The sequence below is a fragment of the Melitaea cinxia genome, chromosome 18 (assembly GCF_905220565.1).
Source record: "Melitaea cinxia chromosome 18, ilMelCinx1.1, whole genome shotgun sequence".
Classification (NCBI taxonomy): domain Eukaryota; kingdom Metazoa; phylum Arthropoda; class Insecta; order Lepidoptera; family Nymphalidae; genus Melitaea; species Melitaea cinxia.
In genome coordinates, this window is record NC_059411.1 from 616,370 (window position 1) to 632,508 (window position 16,139).

General features: G+C 35.9%; 1 pseudogene; it reads left to right on the plus strand.

Annotated features, from left to right (window-relative positions):
- Positions 1–13,798: 13,798 nt before the first annotated feature.
- On the plus strand, positions 13,799–13,917 carry LOC123662562 (annotated as a pseudogene).
- Positions 13,918–16,139: the final 2,222 nt, after the last annotated feature.

Consider the following 16,139-nt stretch of genomic DNA (forward strand, 5'->3'; position numbering starts at 1 on the left):
TTAAGTATCAATAATTTGGATAAGTAATTCATATTAGACCAGTCCAAAAATTTGTGTGTTTGGAACATAAAAAGGTAAGTTTAATCTTTTTAGTACCCACAACTTTTCCATTTATTCATTTTTCCTAAAATTTAGAAAGTAGTTTAGAATTTTATAGAGCTCACGTCAAAATTCTGTCTCTAGTAACCATATTCAGAGATACAACATTGAAACGGGTAATTAGCGATAAGGCTGCATAAAAAGTTCATACACTGTTATTTTGATTCGATTTGATTTGTAATTTTATTTTGGGTATAATAATATTGTTTATTTATCTTTGTTGAATTTGATATTGATTCATCATCACTTCATCATGACTTCAGTCTAACACAGTCCACTGCTGGACATAGGTCTCCACAAGTTCGCGCCAAAAATGGCATGAACTCATGTGTTTTGCCCATAGTCACCACGCTGGGCAGGCGGGTTGGTGACCGCAGGGTTGGCTTTGTCGCAACGAAGACGCTGCTGCCCGTCAAGCCGATCAGTGATATTGATTAGACAACTTGAAATGGAAATTTTTAATAATGATATGAAATATAATCAAACCGGAGACAAAAAGTATTGTTTGTGGTCAGATAAAAGATATTTTTATAATAATACGTGTATGTGGGTCAAACTGAAATTTTGTATACATAACAATCTCGTAATCGTAATCAGCGTTGTGTTTGTCTGAATTTTGACCCGAACCTGCGACCCACGTATCGACTGTATCCATACGGAATTGTGCATCGCGGCAGGCGTGCGTCGGGTGCAAGTTCATGGTCCGCGAGATGAATTTGATTTTTACGATTGCAAAATCGTTTTATTCCGACACACGACATGTTTCAAATTTAACGTTTCTTAATCAGAACCAATAGTTTTTTGAATGAAGGGATTTAAAGAATATTTGAACAGGTAGGGTAGCGGGAAATATCCTGCTCAAATCTGGAGCAGCCCGATTGGGGAAGTACCTCGACCTTACAGAAGATCTTAACAACACTGCTGTCGAGCAGTGTTGTGTTCCTGTGGTGAATGAGGTGAGCAGAACCCTTGGGGGGATCGGGGGTAGGGTCATCAACGTGCTTGCAATGCTTCCGGTGTTGCAGGCGTCTATATGCTATGAGATATATATATATATATATATATATATATATATATATATATATATATATATATATATATATATATATATACCATCACGCTATTGAGCTCAGAATGGGGGGAAGGGTCCGGTGAAATCTGACCAAATCTCATTTAAACCGAGGGGGATATAACACAAAACCTCACCTCTATTTCAAAAAATGTAAAATATTACACAAAAAAATACACGAGTCTCCAAGGATTGAGTAAATTTTTTTAAAAAAAGTGTTGTTTTTATCTGTTTTTGCTTGGAATTTTATTTAATTTAAATAAATTAACTTTAGTATACCTGAACGGCTTATTATTTTCCCGAATAATAAAAAGAAATTTAGCTTTAAATAGTTATAGCGTCAATCTCACGTAAGGGGATGGGGGATCGAGGCAAATCTCACTAAATCTCACCTAAGGGGGGAGTCTTAACTGATCAAAAAATAGCTCACGTAGTTAATGGATGCCGACCTTGTTTTATATAAAAAAAATGCCATCATCATGTACCCGTTTACAATACGCATTCAGTTAATTTGTAGTCTGATATTTTTTCAATTATGAACTTATCTTGTGCCTTGGCCAATGTTTGTTGTAAGTTTATTGTTAATGCCCTGGTCATATAAATCAGCATAAGCAAGCAAATTATATATGTTGTACCTAATTAATTTTATACATCTGGCTGATCCATTCTGCATACTTTACTGTCTCATTTATTTTTTAATATAAATATACTCTTCACATTCAAAGGCCCCCATTAAGATTTTCTCCTGTCTGTTCGAAAACACAATGACAACTGAAAGAACCGTCGTTAGTGCAACGTGTATAATAACATCTAACAAAAATGAAGATGATTTTATTTTTATTAAGTTTAAGTTTTTGTGACGTATACGTATAGATTCACGACAATATTCTAATTGTTATAAAAAATATTTGAAATTTTATAGTTTACTAGCAGCCCGCCGCGGCTTTGCGCGGGTACTGAACAAAAATTTCAAAATTAAAAATTATAATACACACACACATAAACCCTTCTATTTGTATCAGGTTACTAAATAAAGAAAGTTTGAATATTATTATTTTAACGAACTTTTAATTATTATTCATAGGTTACATCATTGGAATTTTTTATTTATTTATTTATTTATTTATTTATTTATTTATTTAGTTGCACCAACAAGATAAACACCAATACATCACAAAAAAGTAGCATTAATATAGAATGTTGATTGTTAAGTGTCACCTCAATTACAGGTGCAAACCGCAATGCGAATTATACAATTTTTACTTCAATTGAACATAACAAGTAAATACTAAGTAACTGAGTCAAATTGCAATTATTAGAACATATATAATAAAACACTAAATTAGAAAATATTGATTAATACTTAATTATTTTAACTAAATGAGAATAAAAATATAAAGAGACGGTATAAGCTAGATTGAATTAAGAATTAAAAATTATTTAAATGTGGATTTTTGACAATAGAAGTAGATAAACGCAAAACTATAAGGTCATCATATACATACATCAAGAATTCCAATTACAAACTATCGCTTACAATTCATAATATTTTAAGCCTATAAATTTTCTAAATGAATTCAGACTATTAGAGAATATATCAATTTCATGGCTTGAGTGGTTGACGGACACAGTGGTATTATGAATAGCATTGTATGCTTTCGTGACTCTGTTTAAAGGAGAAAAAAGCCCCAGATTGGATCTAGCACGTTTTTGAGCAAAAGGCCTGTATTTGTTGACTCTCGGTAGACGCTTAGGTGTATTTATATCTAACAAAGATAGAAGCTGAGGAGCATCCATCTTAGCATTGACCAGCTTGTATAGAAATATTGCATCGAGAAACCTTCTACGACTAGAAAGGGAATTCAGGTGGAAGTGTTGCAGCCTATCCGAATAGCTTGTTGAATTCTTCAACATATTACAACTATATGACAAGTGCCATAGGTAGTTTAGTAAGGGTTTCTAAATTTTTTGAAAATATAATAATCCTATGTCATCCGCGGATAATGTAGCTGTCCAACAGTGAAAGAATTTTTCAAATCACTAGTTTCGGAGCCTATTCAGTGCAAACAAACAAACAATCAAATCTATCCTCTTTATAATATTAGTATCGATTAATTATATAAACCTTCTTTAAAATATTGCAATTCTTATTATTATTATTTTTGGTAACCGCTTCAGCCTGTAATATCCCACTACTGGGCGTAGGCCTCTTTCTCCATGTAGGAGAAGGATCAGAGCTTATTATATTATTTAGAGCTATTTTTGCTAACAAGAGTACGATCCATCTTATTGTAAGCGATTACCGTAGCACATGAACGCCTGATACAACATCCCCCCCCCCCCCCGCTTTTAACAGCGCTTTCCTAGGACCCGGTTACCTTCCTCACCACAGCACCACAACACTCCTCGAGAGTAGTGTTATTTGGAGGTAATACCCCCAGAGAGGCTACTCCAGATATTGAGATGAAATTTCCAGTTGTGGCCTACTTTGTGATTGTTACAGGTATTGTTGACAAAAAAGGAAAAATCGCTAATTTAATCGCATAATCAGTTAAGTACCGTAAGTTAAGTAACATAAGCATTGTCAATTGTCAGACATGTCGAATTGGTGGTGAGTAGGTTTGCTAGTGCCAAACTTTACTTAACTTTCAATTTATTTTTAAATCATTTTAATTTTAATTTCTTTATAAATTAGTTTTTTCTCGTACAGATCTCCCGATTACAGTAATTAGAGCACACTCCGATAAAGCGGCGGTCGCGCGGGTCACTTTTGTTTTAATAATAGTAACGGCGACGCATGCAAATATATGATGTGATAAATCCATTGTTATGAAAAAATAAATTTTTACGAAATCAGCTCAGGTGCGATTGTGGAGATCAAATGTTGCTTCATTAACTGAAAGATAATAAAACTGAAATGAAAACATAAACTGACGCTCGTTATCCATATCGGTGCAGTGTATGCTGGTAAACTATTGTACCTACATATATCTATACTAATAAATGTAGAGCCGGTTTTTTTTGTTCGGCTATACTGCGAAAACTACTGAACCGATCGGAATAATACTTATACCATTAGATGCAGCGTGCTTCGGAGAAGGTTGTAGTAGTTTGTATGATATGTGGATGGTAACTTATCGTGTAAAACAAAACGGACGACAGATGTCGCTAGTCTTACATAAACGGCTAAAAGCGCAGTAAAATGTCATCCCCAGCATTTCTAAGCGTTATCGTCACTGCCAGCGTCAGGACCAGTTGTTTCACTTCCCATATTTTTTTCATACAACGATCTTCAATCGTTTCTAAAGCCGTAAACTGGTAGGGCATATTAGGATACATTCTGTTCAAAATCTGGAGCACCCCTACTGGAAAAGTACCTCGACCTTCCAGAAGATCACATCTAAATAATACCGCCTTCAAGCAGCGTTCTGTCCCTGTGGTAAGTAACATGACCAGAGTTCCCGGGAAGGATCGGGGTTAAGGTCGGCAATGCGTTTATGATGCTTCTGGTGTTACATACGTCTATAAGCTACGGTAATCGCTTACCATCAGGTGAGCCGTACGATTGTTTGCCGACCTAGTTATATTTTAAAAAAATACCGTTACGTGATCCCATGTATGTACTAGGTATTTATTTAACAAAAATTAGTTAAGACCAGAAATCCATTTAGAATTTCGAAATAATCGATTTTTTTAAATTACGTTTTGAAAGTATAATACCCAAAGAATATGCCGACGAAAGGGCAATCCGAAATATTGAATATTAGCGCAGTTATCGCATATAGCGAAGGAACAGCTATGTTGGGCGCATGGACTAGAGGTGGAGCGACCTTTGATTTACAGTCTTAAATCCAATGTATATTAATCCCAGAATGTTTTCCTTTTTTCACACAACAAACACCTGCGTCTCATAAAGTGCGACTGTGTGACGTTAATGGTCGCATTTGTAGTAAATGCGTTTTTTTTGTATACCAATGTATATGATGCAATTAAGCTTACTAGCGGTCACTCAGAGGTCGAACTTCGACTATAACTAATTTAAATTATAAGTTTGAACAATAAATAAAAGAGTATATATAAATAGCAGTGTTTTTTTCTATTGGTTTAATGTATTTTTTATCTATAATTTTAAATTAGCATTCTGCACTACTTTTGTATATAAACTATAAGTGTGCGAAATTTTATAATCTTCCGTTTCCGCGCAATTTTCGTAAAAAGGGGTAAGTACAAAGTTTTTGCTTCACGTATTAATATATAGATATTTACGTTTAGAATTTTGTTTAGTTTTTAAGATTGACAGTTTCATACGAGCGTCTTCGATGAGAATTATTTTAAAAGTTAACTAAAATATAACATAAGTATTTTTTTTTTTTTTTTTCTAATGTAAAGTTTTTTTTTTATATACTTAACATATTCTCAAACAAATACGACTTAATTTCCGGTAAAAGAAATAATAACATATAAAAATGCAGTCGAATTGAGAACTTCCTTCTTTTTTAATGTAATATGTAGGTAGAGAAGTCTCCAAATAAACGGAAATAACTCCTCAGAGTTGCAAATACATCGAACCGGCTGAACCCGCAAAACGAATCGTACGATAAACACACGACGAACCCCTTGAACCCTGGCCGTCATCCGCCGCGTCACAGATGCAGACTCCGCACTCCCGGCTCACTAGATCGTTCGTCGCTCAACGAGACACTCGCACACTGAACGGTATTATACTAAAACTACAAAAATGTGTGTGCCACGTGTAATTAAAATATTAAGACGCTAAAAAAACATCAAAACATATACTCGCGTCTGCTATTATTATCGGTATAGTAAATGATGGTAAGCTACTGTAGCTATGTCTTACATTAAGAACTAAAAGCGCTAGTATAGAACCTAAGGAAGTCTTACTTCAGTCGCGTGGTCTAAAGCAATATCATCATTACAGCCTATACAGTCCACCGCTGGACATAGACCTCCACAAGTTTACGCCAAAAATAACGTGAACTCGTGTGTTTTGCCCATTGTCACCACGCTGGGCAGGCGGGTTAGTGACCGCAGTACTGGCTTTGTCGCACCGAAGACGCTTCTGCCCGTCTTCGGCCTGTGTATTTCAAAGCCAGCAGTTGGACGGTTATCCCGCCACCGGTCGGCTTTTTAAGTTCCAAGGTGGTAGCAGAACTATGTTATCCCTTAGTCGCCTCTTACGACACCCACGGAAAGAGAGGGGGTGGCTATATTCTTTAGTACCGCAGCCTCACAGTACAGCAAAGCAATATCGCTTTTTTTTATTTACATACAACTAGGTCGGAACAGGCTTACGTCTCACCTGATGTTGAGCGATTACCGGATATAATAGACGCCTGCAATAGCAGAAGCGTCGCAAGCGCGTTGCCGTCCTTACCCCAATCTCCCCAAAGCTTTATAAACTTTCTCAATCACTATTTAAACTATCGTTTAAATTGGACTGATGCACCAACTAAAAGTCAGTATGAAATTGTAGTGTCAATAAATAATTGTGTACTCTCGCAAACATACAAGTAATACAACGTGACGTAGTCGGAAAAATAATAATTAACCAAATTAACAAAATACGTATCATCATTACATAGTATAAACAGTCGCTAGTCGCTTCCCGCTGTCTGTATGCTTAGATCTTTAAAACTACGCAATGGATTTTGATTGCGGTTTTCTTTAGTAAATAGAGTGATTTCAGGAATAGGTTTATATGTTATGATTATGATAGTTTTTACACCCGTGCGATAGCGGGGCGGGTCGCTAGTTAGAGATAACGCAAAATGTACTCGTCAAATCATTATTAAATTTAAATAGGGCCACACAAGCACCGGCTTTCCATTATAAAAAAAAGTCATAAAAAACAGTACATCTACCATCTATTGTCCTTGTTATGCTTTTAAATTAGAGTAAAATGTTTCAAGTAGATTTATTTTTAATCAGGAAATAAAACGCCGAATGTAATCGAAGGTACAATATAGGTTTTACTTTATTTTTCGCTATTTCAGTTCAATGCGAACTCTTGAACTGCTATATGTCAAGTTTTCGCAAATTGTCGAGTCAGCTGTCTACTCTCGGGAACAACTCGCTCTTGACCGGACAACGCCGTTCTAGACTTGAGATGGTACTGGGGAGGGATTGAGGGGATAATGTGTCGACGCACTTTGTTTCCCTTATTATTGTTAGACTTATTAATATAAAGTTGGAGAAATTGAGAAGGACGGGAAGAAAATGAATTTATTTATTTATATAACAATTTATTATACGTACAGAATTATATAAAATATTTGTCCATGAAACTCACGTATAATGGGTGTGCTTTTCCCTCGAAGACATTTCTTCCAGCACACACAAAAAGGAACGGTTACAGACAGAATTTAAAGGAAGTAGACGTATTATAAGAAAACATTAAATCATTTAAATATATATATAAAAACTACTGACAACGACAATAATAATAATGATGATATTTAAAGATACATACATACACACACCAACACAATAAAAATTAATATAGGGAAAGATAAGAATAAATTGGGATTGTTTTACTTAAATTTAATTCAGGATAATTAACAATTGTGCATGTATTTTGTGACTTAAAGCAATGACTCTAAGTGTTCGTTTCCTTATGAGTGATTAAGGCTTTAGTAGATATAATTATCTGATTAATGATGATCAGCCTGTATCATCCCACTGCTGGGCATAAGGCATAACTTCTTTCTCAAATGTCTGTCTTATGTCGGAGAAGGGTCGAAGCTAACCTTTTAATTGTCTAAAAATAAAAAAAGACAAGAATTACAGTTCAAACTGTACTAATTAATATATATTATTGGCCATACAGGTGTTTGCCGTGATCTGGGTGTTTGTGCAGTATTTGTGGGTCCCCCCACCGTGCCTCGGAGAGCACGTTTAGCAGTCGGTACCGGTTGTTATCGTGCACTCCTGATAGCGATCGTTAATCATAGTTGGGAATATATCCGCCAACCCGCATTGAAGCAGCGTGGTGGATTAAGCTCTGATCCTTATCAGGGGTATCAGGTGAGCCGACTGTTCGCCGACCTAGTTGTATAAAAGAAATCTCAACTTACATCTAGAATTTACAAATGAACAACTGTAAACACTCATAGTACGTAACTACACATAGTTACTGATAATCCAATTTGAATATAACCAATAATAATTGAATGTTAAGTTACGTAAAGTTATTTGTTTACAGATAAAAGTTGTTTATTGCACTTTCTTATTGTTTGCGAGAGTGACTGTTAGCGGTCATGTGTGCGTTTATCGGCGTATTGCAATAACAACAGATACAGATTCGATAGTTTACGCGTAAATAACGCGCTGTTGATAAGTAAACGGCGCACTGCAACGTGCCGTTCAAAAGCTTCGCTTCAATGTGTATAAATACAATTGAATCGTTAAAGTTTTGTAATGCTTTGTTTCTGGAATGAAAAGTTAACTAAATTGCAATGAAAAATAACTCTGAGGAAGGGCACAGTAGACAATTTCTTGTTCAAAATAGCGAGCAGCCCTACTGGGGTAGAACCTCGACCTTACAGAAGATGACAGCTAAATAATACTCTTTCCAAGCAGTGTTGTGTTCCTGTTGGTGAGTAAGGTGACCAGAGCTTCTGGGAGAAATAAGAGATAGGGTCGGTAAATAAAGTAATTTTCGAGTACTCTGGCACATGGGAACGTAGTGTAAATAAAAAATAAAAAAATGTTTTCATTGAGGTATTGTTTTCTTCCAATTTTTGTACTATTTCATTAAGTTTAATTTTAATGCAATCAATGATTTATTTATTTTATTTATTTAAAATTAAATAAAGTGAAACAATTGTTAGTAAAACTTTAAATAACCCGATTCCGTCTCAATGGTTTCCCTTGATCCTATTCGTGTTATAGATTATCAGTTGTTTTTTTTTTCTATTTTCTTATCTCTTATTTATTCGTAGCTTCTCAGCCTACGTCACAACCTCTACAATAGATCACAAGCCAACAACCCCACGACCTCATTACTACCACAAGTCTATCAATCATTGTTAAAAATTACACGCGAAAATGAATACAAAGAGATATAGTCATCACTCATCATCACTTCAGCCTATCGCAGTCCACTGCTAGACATAGACCTCCACAAGTTCGCGGCAAAAACGGCGTGAACTCATGTGTGTTGTCCATAGTCACCACGCTGGGCAGGCGGATTGGTGACCGCAGGACTGTCTTTGTCCCACCGAAGACGCTGCTGCCAGTCTTCAGCCTGTGTATTTCAAAGGCAGCTGTTGGATGGTTATCCCGCCATCGGTCGGCTTTTTAAGTTCCAAGTTGGTAGTGGAACTGTGTTATCCCTTAGTCGCCGCTTACGTTCTACCCTCCAATTTTTATTTATTTGTATAGATATATTTAAAAAAAATTAATGATACTTAAAGTTGTAACGCGTTTACTTAGTGCCATTGACCCGAACGTGCGTATTATTATTTTATCCAGGCGGGACACGTGTACGACGGCCACAGCCGACCTCTGTACATTAAAACTAAATTAAAAGTTAAAAGAAGACGAGACCGAAGACGCGCAGCAGCGTCTTCGGTGCAAAAAAGCCAGCCCTGCGGCCACCAACCAGCCTGCCCAGCGTGGTGACTATGGGCAACACACATGAGTTCACGCCATTTTTGGCACGAAATTGTGGAGCGTGTTCCCAGCAGTGGACTGTTTCAGGCTGAAGTGGTGTGATGAAAAGTTAAAAAAACTGAAAGACAAAGCGTTTATCTTTAATTCGCTAAAACGAATAAAATAATCTTTCATAACGTTATTTCACACAATTTTTTATGACACAATAGTAACACACACACAATAAGTAATCACCCACATATCATATACTAAAACCTTCTACGAAACACGCTGCATCTAATGTTATAAGTATTATTCCGATCGGTTCAATATTTTTCTCAGTATAGCCGAACAAAAACCGGCCATTTATTAATATAGATTGGTATAAAAGTTTGTCGCGACATTTCAAGTACTAAAAAAATTAAAATCAATCAGATCAAGTTATTTAATTTCCTTGATCATCGATCAAGGTAAACTTCACGACTTATTGCATCCCAACAAACATACATACTTACATTGCAAATGAAATAAAATCTTGTGTAAGTAATGTATTGAAAATTTGATCATTTCGATCATGTATCTCATAACTTTCACCAGATCTACAAATTAGAAAAAAAAATCGAAATTAATGATTTTTTTATAAGGTTGTCATTTGCTAGTCACGGCTAACGCTTTTACGTTTGTTCGTTTAGCAGTAATTTGGTAATCATTTAATCGTAGTTTTAATTTGCATCAAAACGCTTCTCGAACGAAAACCTAATAACTAAATTCAGTTTACAAAAATTACAATTTTTCTGTGCAAAATTTTATCCATAAATTAACCTCCCCAAAATATGTAATTTGAAAAAATGTTGCATCAGAACATTTAACATTGTTATCAACGGTTTTAATATCAGTGTTAATAATTCTTAATCCGGAAATAAATAAGTTTCTTACGACTCACTTCACTCCACCGCTTTACGAAGGTAGTTTCATAAAACTCCTTCTTAATACGTCTACTACTCATACTCAACGCTATGTTACTTTATGCCATAACCAGTGCCGTTAGCCATTAGCGCCCTGGGCAAGATTTCAAGGGCGCCCCCTGATTGCAAATCAATCCTATATTTAAAAAAAAAAACAAAGGATCTGATTACATAACTGTTCGGTAAAATCAGCCCTCTATATAAAAAAAAATGCTGAAATTTTAATTTTCCACTATTTATATCGGCGGACTCTTTTCTTCTCTCATCGTGGTTTTCAGCAATTTAATTTTCGATTGACATTATCCAGTATTCATTCAACAGTTATCTGATCTACCTACCTATCAGAGTCAGAGCCGTGGCACCCCCTTATATCCAGCGCGCTGGGCGTTCGCCCTACCGCGCCCTACCCTAACGCCGCTACCGGCCATAACGTAAGTGATGAAGTAGGGAACAGCAGAAAAAATGCTGCTCAAAATATGGAGCAGCCAGGCTGGGGAAGTACCTCGACCTTACAGAAATCAATACTAATTAATATTGCTCTAAATTAGCTGTATGTATGTTCCTGTGATGAGTGAGGTGGTCAGAGCATCTGACGAGGGTCACCGATCACCAGATCAATACTAATTAAAATGGCTCTAAAGTAGCTGTATGGTATGTTCCTGTGATGAGTGAGGTGGTCAGAGCATCTGACGAGGGTCAGCGATGCTTCTGGTGTTGCAGGCTACGGTAACCGCTTACAATCCAGTTGGCAGTACCTACGCTTGTTTGCCGCCACAGTCTTATATAAGAAGTAATGCATAAAGTGTTAATCTAAAGTTTTCGACAACGAAAACTACGGGATTCAAGTAACCGAAATATAAAAAAAAAAAACGTATTTTTGTGTAAGAATTAGAAATGTCGTCTTAGGTCAGCTCTTTAGATAAACTGAATGTTGTGAGTGACGTCTGAACCGACCTTTGGGAATTGACGTAATTTTAATTTAATGAAAAAATATAAATATTCTACTTATTATACTGTTATCATTCTACGAGAGATATTTTTACTACAAAGGCTATTTTCCGTACAAATTATGACAGTATAAACACGTGTAGGCGTTGATTAACATTCTAATTCATCCCAAGTATAAATTAAGTTACAGATTAATTAAAATTAAATTTTATTAATTTGACACATACATACATATACAACCATCACCTACTTGGAGAAAGAAGCTAACAAAATGAGCAATACCTATATATAGGCTTCATAACAACGACATACATCAAGCATAATTTTTGATTTGGAAATTTAATTTCAATAATATTGGAATCTTTGACTCCATTAATCGTGGATAAAATGTATTAGTTCAATAAGGCCATATAATTTACCCCTACCCTACTTACCCCAGACCCTCCCCAGGAGCTCTAGGTACTCGCTACGGGAACATCACTACTTCCAGAGCAGTGTTTCCCAGTCGGGCTGCTCCAGAATTTTTGAGCAGGTTATTTCCTGCTATGTACCTCAATATTAGAATGATTTTAGGTTCTTCTTTCTAATCTATTGGCACTAATATATTATTGCTTTAGATTTCTTCTTTTTTATCCCATTATTTCAATTATTCTATTAAAATAAATCAGGGCCTTAAAAATGTAATGTAATCATTAATAATAAGCAAGTGTTGTATCTGACAACCTTATTAGTGTCATTAGCACTTGATAATAATTTCGTTAACGAGAACGGGATAATGCTGTGGCGTGATCAAACAGTTGATTTATTTGACGAGTTAATTAACTGGAACCTATTAGGATGACCTCCTTGTTATGGTGTGTTTTGTTTCAATTACGGTATAATACTTGTAATAATTTTGTTTGCGGGCAAATGAATAATAACCAACCTCAATTTACATTTACAAGTAATATCTACAAAGCAACGTAGATAGACGTAAAATAGTCAAATATAAGAGATCTTGTCTGATCTTGATCAAATTTAAATGGGATCATATGACAAGCGCCAGCTCGAGATTAAAAGAAGAATGCCAAAATTTGGTACAGACAGTTAAATGAACAACTTCTATGATTTTATAAGCATCGCATAGTACGATGGAATAAAGAAAAAAAAACCTTTCAGAACAGATTTAGAACAAAGAATTAAAATAAAGAATAAAGAAAACAGAGTTAAAATAAAGAATGACACGCGAATTTTACTCATTTAATGAAACAACTTTTTTCGGATTTTATCGCGCTTTATTATTAACTGAGATTCGATAAACCACAGATCCTCGCAAAAGAACACCGATTCCAACCAAGGATGATCCGTGAGGCTATTGAAATTAAAAAAACTCCAAATTTCAATAGAGAAGATGGCTGGCAATTACCACCTGCTTGGGACCCCATTATTAATATAATTAAATCAAAAACCAAGCATAATTTACCCAAGATTAAAGACTCAATTAGCACATTCTGCGTAAATAGGACTAAATAAAATATTGATGTATGTCGGGTAGTTTCGAATAACTATGTAACGTTAGGACGTCTGACACCTCAGTCCTCCCGTGACCATGGTTGCTGTAAAGTATCCGAAACGTCGGGAATCAAAAATTAATAATAAACCGCGATAAAATCCGAAAAAAGTTGTTTCATTAAATAAAGAATGACACTTTCGCCCATGTAGAACAAACTAGAACAGGTCTTGGCGCATTTGGGAATTATGAACAGCCTAACTAATTATGTATTAAACTCGACTTAACGACGCCAGAATGACGCGACATTGTAACATACTCAAAAACTATTCGAGAGCCTCTTTCGTTTTCGAAGCCGTATAAGATATATGCAAAAATATCTCTCGATACTACGAGTACATGTCGTTAACTTTTTTTTTCTTTAATATTTAAAGAGGGTTTGTTCAAGTGTTATGTCGTAAACTTGTTTATATACATTTATTAATTATTATTTCAATTAATAAATAAAAAGACTACGTTCTCAATTCGACTGTATTTTGAAGTGAAACTTCATTTGGAGCATGAGGGGTAAATTTACGGATCAATCGCGTCACGGCGTCACGAAGTCACGAATTTTCAAACATCCATACCACGTTGAATATGCCGGTTCTCGTCCGATCACCGAAGTCAAGCAAAGTCGGGCGCGGTCAGTACTTAGATGGGTGACCGCCTGGGTACACCGCATGACGTTGGCCTTTGTTTTTGTTTTTTTCAATTCGTTTTTTTTTTTTTTTTTTTTTTTAAATTAGTTTGTCAAAGATGTCTAACTTCTGACATGTGTACTTTCTACGCACGCACTTTTTTTTATGTTTGTCTTATCTCTTTAGATCATTCTTATTTTTTAAACGAGAGGTGTTTGTTTTATAGTCCCATTTTTTGAGTTAATACGAGGATGCATTCCTGAAGCGACTGTGACTGGTTAGTTTAGATCAGTAACGCCAGTCTCCGAATCTCGTGTTTATCGGAAGCAAAAACAAGAAGCTACGAACGAGCGAGGTCAAGGCGGCCGCCGCCACGTGTAGCTTTAACAATACATGCGTCAAGGGTCACTGGCTTCGCTATCGTTAGTTAATGATAAAAAAAATTGTACACTACCGTTGGACCGTTGCTTCGGCTTCTTTTAGTATATAATAATAAATACATTATGTCACCACTAAATATCTATAATAATTTATTAGGCTTTGAACTCTATCTTTACTTCAGCCTATCTGCACTGCTGGACATAGTCCTCCACAAGTTTGTGCCAAAAATGCAAAAATGGCGTGAACTCATGTGTGTTGCCCATAGTCACCACGCTGGGCAGGCAGGCGGATTGTTGACCGCACTGGCTTTGTCGCACCGAAGACGCTGCTGCCCGTCTCCGACCTCCGTGTATTTCAAAGCCACCAGTAGGATAGTTATCCCGCAGTCGGTCGGCTTTTTAAGTTCTAAGGTGGTAGTGGAACTGCGCTATCCCATTGTCGCCTCTTACGACAGCCACTATCTTAAAATCTCATTATACAAATCAAAGAACCTTTTTCATCATCATCATCATTTTAAAAATTAAAATTTTAGTTATCATTGTGAAGCTGCCACCGTTTCGGAATTCATTTATTTTATCTTATTTTCTAGAAAAATAAAGTGAGTTAATACAAAATTGGTGATATCTTCCATGAAATACAATCCACACATCTTTATTATCTGTAATCCTGCACCTGATGATAAAATAAGCTTTACTTAATAATTTATTTGTAATACAACTAAAAAATAAAAAATAAACTATTCGGCTGCTGCTGCTGGTCCGGGGTCTATGAGTTCCTTTGCTTCCTTTCCTTACCTTTTTTTCCCTTGCTTTTCAACTTTCCACCGAGACACAGCCAGCTGACATTAATTTTCATTCATAGAAGCATATAAACTATAACCAGGTACGTTTTTAGTTGAGAGGAAATAATTAAAAATATAATATTATTATCATATTCAAGCAAAGCGACAAAGCCAGCCCTGCGGTCACCAACCCGCCTGCCCAGCGTGGTGACTATGGGCAAAACACGTGAATTCACGCCATTTTTGGCGTGAACTTGAGGAGGCCTATGTCCAGTAGTGGAATGCGAAAGGGATTGTGATTCAAGCAAAGTCAAAATAGCCTATAAGCCTAGATCGGTATATGGGCTGTCCAACACCAAAAGAATTTTTCAATTCGAACCATTAGTTCCTGACAATAGCGAGTTTAAACAAACAAACAAACTTTTCAACTTTGTAATTAGTATATACATTTTATTTATATAAAAAATAACTACCAGCAATTTAAATTTTACAAACAAAAAGTTGTAGTTTGATAAATTATTCCGTAGAGGCTTAAGTCCGTTTCTTTTTTATTAAGAATTAAAGTCGTCTCTATGCAATAACATAAAATTCTAATGTCTTGTAAATAGGCTGAACATAGATAACAAAGGTGAGCGCCAGGCTGACCCGGTGGACTTCGTGTAGCTATATTTTTTCCGTGAATATATATTCGATACATTGTGACTATTAATTGTTATTTATATACGATGTATTGATGTCTCTCAAGACACACAAACACGTGCACATACACACACTCGAACAGTTCGGAAAATTATTGAGGATGCACTATGTTGACAAGAAAGGGGGGTAACGAGTGATGCTTCTCGTGTTGTAGACGTCCGTAGGCTCCGACAACTGTTCACTATCGGACGGTTCTTGTTGCTCATTGCAGGCATTGGCTAGGCTGGCAACCCTAGGCGTATGGAAAAATCTTTCATGCAATCCACTCGCATACATCATTCTACAGAATTAAGTTAAAAAACATCTAAGTACGACTATTTGTATAAAAATGTTGGACATTTTAATATCTGCTCCGACATCATGTCTCGAAGCGTGCATAATTTACTCATGGATTCAACCTTCCTAAATAAACAGG